The sequence below is a fragment of the Giraffa tippelskirchi genome, chromosome 6 (assembly GCF_054371585.1).
Source record: "Giraffa tippelskirchi isolate mGirTip1 chromosome 6, T2T-mGirTip1v1.2.pri, whole genome shotgun sequence".
In the NCBI taxonomy this organism is placed as follows: Eukaryota; Metazoa; Chordata; class Mammalia; order Artiodactyla; family Giraffidae; genus Giraffa; species Giraffa tippelskirchi.
The window spans coordinates 79,598,287-79,612,449 of NC_137280.1; the positions used below are offsets into that span (position 1 = coordinate 79,598,287).

The window sequence follows — 14,163 nt, forward strand, 5'->3', positions numbered from 1 at the left end:
TTTTGGGATGCAGCCTGCCCCAGGCCAAGCAGACATCAATTTAAATTCTTGAACTCTCAGCAAAAATGTCAAGATTCCTGGGCATCATTGGTATTGTATATAATGGGCTGCCTGTAGGCCATTCCTGGGGAGAGAGAGAAGGCAAAGGTGGCAATTTTGCCAAAAGGCTTTGGGTTCCAAACTCCTTACTTAGTGTGGCATTCAACGCCTTTGGCCCCCTGGTGGTCTTAGAGCCAGACTGGTACACTGAGATCCTCCCACTGGGTCTGCCCCCTCTAGCATGAGCAGCTTCCCTCCTTCTTCCTCTCAGATGTGCTTCTGCCCTTACAACCACCTTAACTTTCCAACCCAACTTTGGTTTGTAGCTAACCCATCAGGGCTCCACACTGGTACACCCCACCCTCCAGCCCTCAGCGAAGTCAAGTCTTGTGGAGTTCCTGCATGGGAAAGTTATTTCCTTTTCTTGTAGCCAAAAGAAAGTCTTAGCTGGGTGCTAATGTGTCTTTTACGTATTTCTGATACTTGCACAGAGGAAGCTGTCCCGGGCTGGGAGCTTACAGCAATAGTGGGCTGGAATTGAACCCATTGGTTTGGTTTGTTAGTGTTTTTTTTGGATTATTGTATGATCCGTATATATATGGCAAGTGATACTGGTTTTCCTGTATGTCTGTTTTCCTTTTGTAATGAATTTATTTATTCAAGTTTTGGAACCTTTATCAAATTTATAGAAAAATATTCAAGAAATGATTGTGCATTTGTTACCAGGATAGTGCAAAAATCGTGACGGTGCTCCTGGAATAAACCAATTACCCTCTTCACTCTACATTTGGAGAAATTGCTGCTGCTGCTAAGTCGCTTCAGTCGTGTCCGACTCTGTGTGACCCCACAGACGGCAGCCCACCAGGCTCCGCCGTCCCTGGGATTCTCCAGGCAAGAACACTGGAGTGGGCTGCCATTTCCTTCTCCAGTGCATGAAAGGGAAAAGTGAAAGTGAAGTCGCTCAGTCGTGTCTGACTCTTAGCGACCCCATGGACTATAGCCTACCAGGCTCCTCCATCCACGGGATTTTCCAGGCAAGAGTACTGGAGTAATTGAGGCCCAGGGAAATCTGTGCACATTTTTGAGCAGTTGTTTTCTCTGGACTGGCTGTGGCTCTACTGGGATCTGCCACCTCGAAGCCATCTCAGAGCTCAGATCTCTGGAGCTGGTTCTGCAGAGGTCAGCAGTAGTTGAACTGGAGGTCTTTCCTTAACAGTTGCTGATGACCAGGCTCACAGTGGCTCCTGATCCCCCTTCTTTGCTGCTTCTCCCACAGGAAGCTAGACCCAGATTTAGTTGACCCTTCACGCACTGTGCAGATGACCCTCAAAGTTTCAGTGAACTGAGAAGTTTAGCCTGGCAGCCCCATGCCAAACCAACAGACAGACATCTTTCTGTTTGGTGCAGAAACAGAAACTTTATTTTTTAAATTACTGTACTTACCAAGCTACACAATTGGGAGATTTCACATAATTAGGTAGGATTTTGACTTCCCTTGAAAAAAATCCAAAGATGAGCAACTCTGAGTCCATGTTTCTGAATAGTTTACAGTGGCCCCTGGAATGACAGGTGCAAACTCCCTTGTTCTCCCATGCTGACTTAGCTGCCTCACTCACAGATGTTACCTGATGGTCCCCATGCAGTCTGAGCTTGGGACCCCAACATAGTGGAGACAGGGACACTGACTCTCCTCAAAAGAGAGGGAGGGACCTGGGACAGTGCCACAGGCCTGATTTCAAGAATGAGCTCTGCAGAGAGAAGAGGGTGATAGGCATACCAGACTGAAGGCACAGCATATGCAAGGGCATGATGGCATGCACGCATGGGGATTTGACAGAAAGCATTGCATGTCCTCTCTGTGAATTCTTAACTCTTCCCTGTCCTTCATATATGTCTGTTTGTGCTCAGTCATGTCTGACTCTTTGCATCTCCATGGACAGTAGCCCTCCAGGCTCCTCTGTCCATAGAATTTCCCAGGCAAGAGTACTAGAGTGGGTTGCCATTTCCTACTATAACTATAAATGTTTAGTAACCTTTTTATGGGCCATTATTCATCCTACTACAGTTGGATTCTTGCTTTCAGATGCTTTCCCTAAAAACAGTCCAGTGTTGCCAATCCCACATAGCCACAGATTGTCCAGATAGCCACAAGCATGTTGACCAGAGGGCTCCTGGTCAATACCCAACTCCTCTGGTCCCAGCACTCCACTCTCAAACTAGAGCCACTGCAGTCAGAAGGTGAACATGGGCATCAGTTAAATACCCCTTCCTTCACTGGCATCATGCTACATACCCAGTTGGACCAAGTAGTTTTCATACTTTCTCTAAAAGTCAGTTCTCATGTCATATAAATAGTGTGCATCTTGCTCTCCATGCATGTGATACCCTTTCCACTTACCTCTTTCTGCAAGACACAGGCATGGTTTTATTCCCCAGAATCAAGACAGGCCAGGACACACACACACACTACACACACTGTTTACTGCACCGTGGTCTTTCAGGAGAGTTTGTCAGGTGCTTATGGGGGTTTGCTTGCCTCTTGTCTCAGCTGAGGAAACAGCAAGTCAGGGAGATTACTTGACTCAGGAGAGCCCATCTTTTTGTCCCAAAGTTCTTTCGGCTCTCAGAACCCTGACACTCCCTTCTTCCTTGTAACAGTTCAGTTCATGAATGGATGCCTCAGAAGAGACTGGGCTTGAGTTGATAGAGCACAGACTCAGGGGTCAAGTCACCTAGCTTGTTGCCTCTCCAAGTTACAGGAATCTTGAGAAACAGAAGCCCCTACCCAGTGATGTGCAGATAAATCTTAACTCTTTAGCTCTTTAGTTCATCAGTTTCTGTGGTATGAATACTCTACCATGGCTGATTTCAGGTAGGTCATCAAATGTGAGGTCCCTGAGCTTAGCACTGGGAAGAGATGCACACAGTTGGTTCTTAGGAGCCAGTCTTAGCAGCTTCCGAACACCAACACCCCTACTTGTGGGACTTTTTTGACACTCTCATGTGGAGGGCTGCACGAGGCCAGCAGAGCAGGGCCTCCGCACAGGCTGCTACCCTCCTCCTCACCCTCCTCCTGCTCCTCCTCCTCTCCATCATCATGCCAGTTCCCCATCAGTCTTATTCATCAGGGATTTCCCGAGTTCTGAGAAACCTTCTGGAGATTTTGTGATATACGATTAGTAAATGGGGCTTTTAAATTGAGTTTATTTTTATATTTAGCAAAATTTGCTTATAAAGTAATAGGAACTTGAGGTTACAAACACTCTTGGGAGAAAGTTCTGAAGATACATTAGGAGCAAAGCCAAGTAATTTCATCTAGTCCTCTGCCTCTTTAATTTTCAAAGGAAATATTTCACTGTAAAGAAAAGGAAAAAAAAAAAAACCAGTCTAGCTGAATATGGCAGTTTGAACTTTTTTTCTTGGAAGTTTTTTAAGTACAGTTTAGAGTATTTATGTGTTGCTTCCCCTTTGTTTTGGTGAAATGGTGAAATGCTAATGGGACAGGGACAACACGAGTTTTTTGTTAAAAAGAAAAATGCCTTGCTCACATTTACCACAGGAAGCAGAGTCTCCTGTTAGTCCAGGGGTTCAAGCGCTGTAGTAACTTTAACCCTTGGAGCCCCGAGGAGGCCTGAAGCAGGGTAAGGCTGTCCCCAGAGGAGCCAACCTCCTCCTGATCCTGAGCCAGGCCTAGGGGCTCCTCTGTCTTTGCTCGAGGACCCAGCTGTGGGATCTCGTGCCTCCTTCACACCTCCATCTTTACTCACTTTACTCTCACTCTGCAGGAAAGCAGCACGAATTGTCCTCCCTGCTTCATGAATAAAGTAGCCTCCCCTGGTCTGCATAAGGGAGGCCTGGACATCCAGAGAGGCCAAAGTCCCCTCTCACAGCCCTCGCTCTTGGCCTGGTGGCCTCCATCCTGGGGGGCCTCACCTGGAAGAGTATACTTCCTCCCCTGTCATGCCACACACACATACACATCTGACACTCAAACACAAACTCACACATAAGTACTCACTCACACAATACACACCCAACACACATACCTGACACTCAAACACACACATACACACACTCTCTTACACACACACACACACCACACACACACAGGAATTCTATGAGGCAGAGATCTCACTGGCCGTGTCTACCAATTTAGGACTCAAAATATTATCTAATCTCTACGAGGCTTATGGACTAAGGACATCAGATACTCCAATTCTGAAAAGCATTACTGGTAGTAGTGGAAAGAGCAACCTCTGACTGTCGGGTGCCAGCCTGGCTGGGTGGCGACATAGCCTTAATGGAGTAAGCCCCTACCCTGTGTGAGGTGCAGGCAGTACTCTGCCTGGGACTGTCCACCCTCAGTCATAGTGAGGGCAGTGCTTTTCATTGGGAAGCTGATCCTTGGAAAGATGGAGACATTTTCCAAAACTATAGCCACAGAATCAGAATATGGACCCCAATCCACCCTCTGTGAACTTAGACCTTCTTCCCTCATTGTCCAAGCCCCAAATGACCCCTCTCCCCATCTGGTACCCCTACATTCCAGGGGTGGTAGGTTCCAGGAGTTCAGTGATCCTAGTTCTGGCTAGAAATCCAGAGACATTGCCCCTCCATCTGGTCATTGTTATAATAACAAATTCGCCTAAAGGTTTGAAGCACCCCTGCCTTCATGGATGGACCTCTGTGGTGCCTTTGGTCCTGAGTCCCTAGATGATCTCTCAAGCCATATTTGAAGGGAGGATTAGAATTCCCAGACCCCCAGGGTGGGCTGGGCCAAGGGGCCACAGTCCCCTCTCAAAGGGCTTGTCTCTGTCTCGCATCACATGTACAGTCTCTTCTGGAGTCCCTCTGTGTTTTTCTCCCTTTAGAACCTTTTCTCACTCTTCTCATCAGTTTTAAGAGTGAGACCCTGAAAACACAAAAAACCTCAAATAGCCAAAGCAACCTTGAGAAAGAAGAATGGAAATGGAGGAATCAATCTTCCTAACTTCAGACTATACTACAAAGCTACAGCCATCAAGACAGTATGGTACTGACGCAAAGACAGAAATATAGATCAGTGGGAAAAAATAGAAAGCCCAGCAATAAATCCACACACCTATGGACACCTTTTCTTTGACAAAGGAGTCTAAAATATACAACGGAGAAAAGACAATCTCTTCAGCAAGTGGTGCTGGGAAAACTGGTCAACCACTTGTAAAATAATGAAACTAGAATACTTTCTAACATCATACACAAAAGTAAACTCAAAATGGATTAAAGATCTAAATGTAAGGCCAGAAACTATAAAACTCTTAGAGGAAAACATAGGCAGAACACTCTCTGACATAAATCACAGCAGGATCCTCTATGACTCACTTCCCAGAGTAATGGAAATAAAAGAAAAAATAAACAAATGAGACCTAACTAAACTTAAAAGCTTTTGCACAATGAAAGAAACTATAAGCTAGGTGAAAAGGCAGCCTCCAGAATGGGAGAAAATAATAGCAAATGAAGCAACTGACAAAGAATTAATCTCAAAAATATACAAGCAGCTCCTGCAGCTCAATACCAGAAAAATGAACAACCCAATCAAAAAGTGGGCCAAAGAACTAAACAGACATTTCTCTGAAGAAGACATACAGATGGCTAATAAACACATGAAAAGATGCTCAACATCACTCTTTATCAGAGAAATGCGAATCAAAACCACACTAAAGTACCATCTCATGCCGGTCAGAATGGCTGCTATCAAAAAGTCTACAAACAATAACTGCTGGAGAGGGTGTGGAGAAAAGGGAGCCCTCTTACACTGTTGGTGGGAATGCAAACTAGTACAGCCACTATGGAGAACAGTGTGGAAATTCCCTAAAAAACTGGAAAAAGAACTGCTGTATGACCCAGCAATCCCACTGCTGGGCATACACACCGAGGAAACCAGAACTGAAAGAGACACATGTAACCCAATGTTCATCACAGCACTGTTTACAATAGCCAGGACATGGAAGCAGCCTAGATGCCCATCAGCAGATGAATGGATAAGGAAGCTGTGGTACATATACACAATGGAATACTACTCAGCCATTAAAAAGAATACATTCGAATCAGTTCTAATGAGGTGGATGAAACTGGAGCCCATTATACAGAGTGAAGTAAGTCAGAAAGAGAAACACCAATACAGTATATTAACACACACACATATATGTATGGAATTTAGAAAGACAGTAACAACAACCCTATATGCAAGATAACAAAAGAGACACAGATGTAAAGAACAGATTTTTGGACTCTGTGGGAGAAGGCTAGTTGGGAAGATTTGAGAGAATAGCACTGAGACAAGTATATTACCATATGTAAAATAGATGACCAGTGCAAGTTTGATGCATGAAGCAGGGCACTCAAAGCTGGTGCTCTGGGGCCACCCAGAGGGATAGGGTAGGGAGGGGAGTGGGAGGGGGTTCAGAATGGGGGGACACATGTGCACATGTGGCTGAGTCATGTCGATGTATGGCAAAAACCATCACAATGTTGTAAAGTAATTATCCTCCAATTAAAATAAATTTTTTTTTTAAAAAGAGTAGGACCTTGAAAAGCTGTTTGGAGGCTCTGGATGCCAGGATGGCAGAGTGAGCACACAGTATACCCTGAGCTGCAGTGGTTGGGCCAAGGCAGCCTCTGTCCCAGGACTGGGCATTTCTCCAACCAGCTTGGAGGGATTTTGCCATCCCTCTTGGGCAAGAGAGGGAGGTATGTAGTGGGAACTAGCCTTGCTGTGGCTTGCCTCTTCCCTGTGGTGAGGGGGCTAGATGGGAAGAGAAAGCTGGAGTCAGAAAAAGAAGTGTCCCATGGAGGGGCTGACCTCCTAGGGGTCAGGGAAGGGTGTATCAAGATGGCCTGGACCCCACTGGGGAGTTCTGAGTGTGTCCATCAGCAGCCAGGTGGGCATCTCCCCATGGGCCAAATCCAATCTGCTAATTAGTTCTCATCCCTTGGGGTAGGATTCTGAGACAAGTCTTTTGCTAATTTGGGGGGCAGCAGTGTTGAGCCACCTGCAGTCAGGTACACCTAGTTGTGAATTACTCAACTCTTTGGCCTTGGAGCCAAAAATGCCCTGTCTGTCCATGGGAGCCACAGCCTGAGCATAGGCACTGTAAGGTTTAGATAAAATGAGATTGACACGTGGTAAGGCTTCATAACTGATCATAGTAATGGTTGTGATTTACTCTGCAGCCCTGCCCAGTGGGGTTCTGGGATCCTTCCTCAGGACATGGTCCATTTATCTAGAAGGCTCTCTACTCCAGCCCTAGAATGCTCACAATACACGATAGCTGGGGGTGGGTAATGCTGGAATGTCTTTGTGCTTGAGTGTCTTGGGAGTACCACTGGAGCAATGCCTTCCTGCCCTGGTGAAAGGAGCTAACACGCAGGGACATCAGGCTCGGCACTACCTACCTCTCTGGCCTTTCTGTCCCCAGTGTTTACATTTGGGGGTTCTCACTACTTGTGCATTGAGAGGGGCTGTCTCCAGCCCAGCTCAAAGGTCACCTTCTCTAAGATCAACTCCCTAAATCTGTTCATTTATTGATGCATTTATTCATTGAAAAAAATAGTTACTGAGCATCTAAAATGTACCAGGCTCTGCTCTGGGTTCTGGGCAATGAATTAGCAATGGATAAGACAAACAAGACATGTGTGGTCTCCACCCTCATGAAGGTTATAATCTGGCAGGAAGTCAAACAGAGGACAAGAAGGGAAGTGCTATATGGGAAATCAATGGCTATGTGACTTTTTAAAAGTTGGGAGAGGGGACAGCCTGCAGTAGGCCAGGTGGATGACCTGTCAGCTGGCACCTGCAGGATGAATTGAAGCCACCTCTTCAGAGAGCCAGTCCAAGAGTTCTCTGCCCCTTTTCCACCTCTCAGCATCTAGCCTCTCTGCCTGCAAATCTCCTGAGCGGGTGGGAGGTGGGGGTGTCCCTGCATACCATGTCCTCTGATGATTTGCCCTACAAGGCCCCCTGACTGGTCCATCTCAGCAGCACATAGCTCACTGATGTGGCCCCTGTGGGTCAGAGAAATGTTTATGGGATGATTTACATCTTAATCAAGCTGTCACCAGATCACACATTTGGTTTAACCATCATTTCCCCAAGGAGAAAGCCAAAAACAAATAACAGTAAAATGGTACTATTTTCCTTGTGGTTTTATTTAATCATTTCTCAAGAGCGTCTTGTGTGCTGTATGCATACCTGCATTCGTGCCACATGCTCTGCAGGAGGAAGAAGCTCCTTGCTTGCTCCGTTTTCACAGACACAGACACTACTGTGCAGCAGGCACTGTTCCTCTTGCTTTACAAAGACTCCTGTGAATTCTCTCAATAACCCTGGGAAGTAGGTACTGCCATCACCATGCTCCCCTGGGAGCTCAGTGACTTGCTCCAGGCCACACAGACAGAAAAAGGGGTGGGCTGGGATTTGAAATCAATATTTGGCAAAGGCGGCAGGTGGTAGCTGCTACCTTCTGTGCTTCTCACTGTCACAGACTAGTGAGCAGGTGAAAGAGGAGTCACTCAGGTGGGGTGGCCCTAAGCCTATCTTTTTCCATATCAGACTGGCTGCTAAGACAGTGCTTTCTCCCTTGCTGAGGCTACTGTTCCTCCAGGTGAGCAGAACTGGGGAGCTACAGTGAGGTCAAACTGGGCTAGATGACAATCCTGTACCCACCACTCTCTAATTATATATGTACAATATATATAGCAGCACATAGTAAAATACTATATGCAGGCACATGGCAAGATATCCTGACTGTACAAAAGGAACATATGCAGTGGAAAAGAAATTTCTGCCTTTTGTCCAGCATCCTCATCAGAGGCCACCACTGCTCCCTGGGTCTCCCAGAAATATTCTACGTATCTTCCTGCCCCACCTTAGATAACTTATGCATACTTTTTCGCTTGACACGTCTTGGAGAGGTAGCTTGTTTTCCAAGAGAACACGCAACTTTACCTTACACTCCATATCAGGCTGCCTGCCTGTGGTCCTGCAGTGGCCGTGTGTGGCTGTGCCCTCACTTCCTTGGCCCTGCCAGGCATCAAGCTGTCTTCAGCTCCCACAGGCAATGCTGAGCAGTGATCTCCATGCATGCATACTTGAATCTCGGCACAGATATCTGCTGGGTACATTCCTAGAAGTGCAGAAGCTTGATCACCAGATGTGTACATTTTAATTTGAGAGATTGCAAATTGCCTTCCAAGAGAGTGCACAAATTTAAACTCTTATTGTAAAAAACTGGTTGATCTTAACTGATTTCATAGGTGAAAAATGGATTCTCTCTGCAGCTCTTATTGCTGATGGAAGGGATTCCAGAAGGGAAATCTGACATGAATAGCAAGCAAGACTCCTGAGAAAGCAGCATTGTATTCTATTTCATTGTTTTTAAAACAGTAAGAGCCTCATGTAGGTGCTGGTTTATTCACTCTCATCTGGTAGCATGCAGGGAGAATGCAGCCAAGAGCAGAGGAGAGAAACAGTGCTTAAAACAACTTACTGAACACATGTTGGTATGCTAGAGATTTCATGTTAGAAGTTAGATTTATGTCTTCTTGCGCAAAGACCTTGAAAACCACTTCTTGGCAACCCCTCTCACCAAAGTAATCAACCAAACAGTGTCTGAGTGGCTGCCAAGCCTCCCAACTGGGTGTGGACACAACTGGTGCTCCTGAGGGCCAGGACCCTTTAGCCGTTCCAGCTTGTTCCAGCCCATCAGGGACTGTGGAGCAGCAGTCAAGGCAGCCGCAACCAAGGAGGCTGTTGCAGATCTCAGAGCCAGAGATGTAAATGTGCCTGACATGAGTTCAGAAGTGAAGGGTGACCCAGAGGAAGGTGAATTACAGGGGAGAATTGGAGAGCTGAGCCATACAGCACTCTTTCGGAAGAGTATTTTGGATTTAAAAGAACTGGCCTGTGGGTGGGCCTTTGTGTCATTTGCACAGGCTGTTAGCTCCATTTTGTGAGGTGCAGGTATAATTCTAGAACAATTCCCAAGGTTCCAGGGAAGTTTCGCAGTTTAAAAGATACAAAAATGGTTTGTGAGTTGCTCCATCCTTCATATAACCATCTCTCATAGCTATGTGCTCTTTACATTGATTGGAATTTCACCATATCCCTCCAGGGAACTTCCTGCTTTTTTTTTTGCAGAAAAGTTTTACCTAATCATAGATTTTGGTGATGGCTACACAACTCTGTGAATATACTTAAAAACCATTGTATTATACACTACTTCAAGTGTATAATATTATGGTATGTGACTTATGAGAAATACTGGGCTGGATGAGGTACAAGCTGGATCAAGATAGGTGGGAGAAACATCAACAACCTCCAATAGGCGGATGATACCACTCTAATGGCAGAAAGTGAAGAGGACCTAAAGAGCCTCTTGATGAAGGTGAAGGAGGAGAGTGAAAGAGCTGGCTTAAGACCAAATATTTAAAAAAAACTAAGATCATGGCATCCACTCCCATTACTGCATGGTAAATAGAAGGGGAAAAGTGGAAGTAGTGACAGATTTCCTCTTCTTAGGCTCCAAAATCATGGTGGATTGTGGTTGCAGCCATGAAATCAGAAGACAATTGCTTCTTGGCAGGAAAGCGATGACAAACCTAGGCAATGTGTTGAAATGCAGAGACATTACTCTACTGATAAAAGTCCATATAGTCAAGGCTGTGGTCTTCCCAGTGGTCAGGTACAGTTGTGAGAACTGGACTGTAAAGAAGGCAGAATGCCAAAGAATTGATGCCTTTAACTGTGGTGCTGGAGGAGACTGCTGAAAGTCCTTTGGACAGCAAGGAGATCAAATCAGTCAATCTTAAGGGAGATCAATCCTGAATATTCACTGGAAGGACCGATACTGAAGCTCTAGTATTTTGGTCATCTGATGCAAACCGACAACTCATTGAAAAAGTCCCTGATGCCGGGAAAGATTGAGAGCAGAAGGAAAACAGATGGCTGGATGGCATCACTGGTGCAATGAATGTGAACTTGGTCAAACTCAGGAGATGGTGAGGGACAGGGAGGCCTGGTATGCTTCGGTCCATGGGGTCACAAAGAGTCAGACATGACTGGGCAACTGAACAACATATGACTTGTATCCCAACGGTGGTAGTTTAGTTGCTCAGTCGCGTCCAACTCTGTGCAACCTGCCAGGCTCCTCTGTCCATGGGGTTTCCCAGGCAAGAATACTGGAGTTGGTTGTCATTTTCTTCTCCAAGGGGTCTTCCCAAACCAGGGATTGAACCTGGGTCTCCTGCATTGTAGGCAGATTCTTTACCAACTGAGCCATCAGGGAAGCCCCTGTATCCTAATAGAGTTGTTAAAAATTTACATTAAAAAGTAATGGTCTTTTTTATGTTTAAATAAGTTGACAAAAATACATCTTCTGGCCAGACATGTTTAGGTTTGAAGTGTAGGATAAATTGTGAGCTCTTGAAGCACAGATGCTTAGCTGGGGAAGTGCTTCTCACTTGACCTAGAAGACAAAAATAACTGACTACCAAAATTATCCTTGGCCATTTTTAAAAGAAAACGTCTGTAACTGCTCAGAAAGCACACTGCACGTGTTTTAAAATATAAATTCTGCATCTTAATACTTGTGTGCAAATATATCCTATATACAGTAGCATACAGTACCTAGAAATGCAAAATATAATTTTTAGCACTGTATAATTTTATCATCTTTTTTTGACTGAGTGTGTCTAGATTAATTTTAGCAAGTTAAATTTCATGTGATGTGACCCTTGTTACTGCTTCATTTTAGTTCAGTTCAGTCGCTCAGTCGTATCTGACTCTTTGCAACCACATGGACTGCAGCATACCAGGCCTCCCTATCCCTCATCATCTTCCGTAGTTTGCCCAAGTTCACATTCATGGAATTGGTAATGCTGTCCAGCCATCTTCCCTGTCCATCACCAACTCTTGGAACTTGCTAAAACTCATGTCCATCGAGTTGGTGGAATATAATATTTACTTCATTGAAGTTTAGTCACTCATTCAGTTATACAGTATTAACTTGAATATAACCTAGAAACATTATAGAAATATCACATGAGTGGTTTGCTATATAATCATTATCAGTCCTCAATTATATGCTGGCAAGTTGCCCTCTCCAAGGTTTATCTTTGGCAAATTTTTCTCCAGTTTTATTGAGATATAGTTGACATATAACATTGTATAAATTTAAGGTACACAACATCAGTTCAGTTGCTCAGTTGTGTCTGACTCTTTGTGACCCCATGGACTGCAGCATGCCAGGCTTCCCTGTCCATCACCAACACCCGGAGCTTGTTCAAACTCATGTCCATCAAGTCGGTGATGCCATCCAACCACCTTATCCTCTGTTGTCCCCTTCTCCTCCTGTCTTCAGTCTTTCCCAGCATCAGGGTCTTTTCCAATGAGTCAGTTCTTCACATAAGTTGGCCAAAGTATTGGAGCTTCAACTTCAGTCCTTCCAATGAATATTTAGGACTGACTGGTACACAACACAGTGATTTGTATATGTATATATGTATTGGTATGTGTTATATATGTATGTGTTTATGTATATACATTGGCTTCCAAGGTGGTGCTAGCAGTAAATAACCTGCCTGCCAAAGCAGGAGACATGACAGATGTGGATTCCATCCCTGGGTCAGGAAGATCCTCTGGAGGAGGACATGGCAAAACCCACTCCAGTATTCTTACCTGGAGAATCCGCATGGACAGAGGAGCCTGGTAGGCTACAGTCCATGGGGTTGCAAAGAGTCAGACATGACTGAAGCAACTTAGCATGCATTCATGCATGTATATATATATTCCAGAATGATTACCCCCAGTAAGATTAGTTAACATTCATCACCTCACATAATTAAAATTTTTTCACTGTGATAAGAGCATTTAAGATCTACTTTCTTAGCAACTTTGAAATATACAATAGAATATTATTAACTGTAGTCACCATGCTATACATTACATCCACAGAATTAATCTTATAACTGGAAGTTTGTACCTATGGACCACCTTCACCTAATTCCCTCACCCCTTACCCCCTACCTCTGGCAACCACTAATCTGATTTCTTTATTCATGAGTTATTTTTTTTTTAGATTCTATATATAAATGAGATCATACAATATTTGCCTTTCTCTGTCTGATATATTTCATTTAGCCTATTGCCCTTAAGATTCTTGCATATTGTCACAAATAGCAGGATTTCTTTCTTTTTTATGGCTGGATGATATTCCATTAATATTACATATATATATTCCACTGTTCCTGTATTCATTCATCCATCAATGGACTCTTAAGTTAATACAGATTTGTGGTCATTTTATTCAGCACCCCTGGCTCCTCAGATAGTAAAAGAATTCACCTGCAATGTAGGAGACTCGGGTTCAGTCCCTGGATTGGGAAGATCCTCTGGAGAAGGGAATGGCAATTCACTCCAGTTTCTTTTCTGGAGAATTCCATGGACAAAGGAGTCTGGCAGGCTACAGTCCATGGGGTCTCAAAGAGTCGGACACGACTGAGCAACTAACTCTTACTTCCTTACTTAACACTATTCCACGTGCATTTATTGAACAAGGACCATGTGCCAAGACACAGTAAGAAATATAAAGATAGAAGCACCTGCCTATGACTTTGTCAGGAGATTTAGATGTCTCAGGATGTAAGAGCACTGGGCAGCCACCAGAGCAAGTGAACACTTCTGGCCAGGGCCCGTATAAGCCTGCCCCAGAAGGTGGGGTTGGAGCTGAACTGTGAGAAAGGCAAGTTTTCCTATGTAGGGCAAAAGGACAGAGAGATGATGTTTTGGAACACTCCCAGAGCAAGACAGAGACAGACCTAGGGTTCATAGTCTCAAGCACTGGAGTGGAGGAGTTTGAAAAGAACCAACATGATGACTGTTTTTTCCTATTTGGGAAAATCTTGTTTTGATATATGAATGCTGAAAATAAAGCCAAACAAAACCTTCTTGGCTGGTAGGGCTTCCTTGACGATAAGGATTCTCTGTGGGGCCAAGAGATGATTTTATGCTTGCTATTGTTTAACAGTAGTGCTTGTTGAATGTAATGCTCCAAGCCACAAGGCCAAGTGGAAAGTAGAACTAAGGCC

The 14,163-nt window shown here is 44.6% G+C and overlaps 1 non-coding gene across 1 annotated transcript; it reads right to left on the reverse strand.

The window, feature by feature from the left end:
• Window positions 1-11,291: 11,291 nt before the first annotated feature.
• Window positions 11,292-11,363, reverse strand: TRNAC-ACA (transfer RNA cysteine (anticodon ACA)). The gene has a single exon. It is a non-coding gene; the product is annotated as a tRNA-Cys (tRNA).
• Between the last annotated feature and the right edge of the window lie 2,800 nt (window positions 11,364-14,163).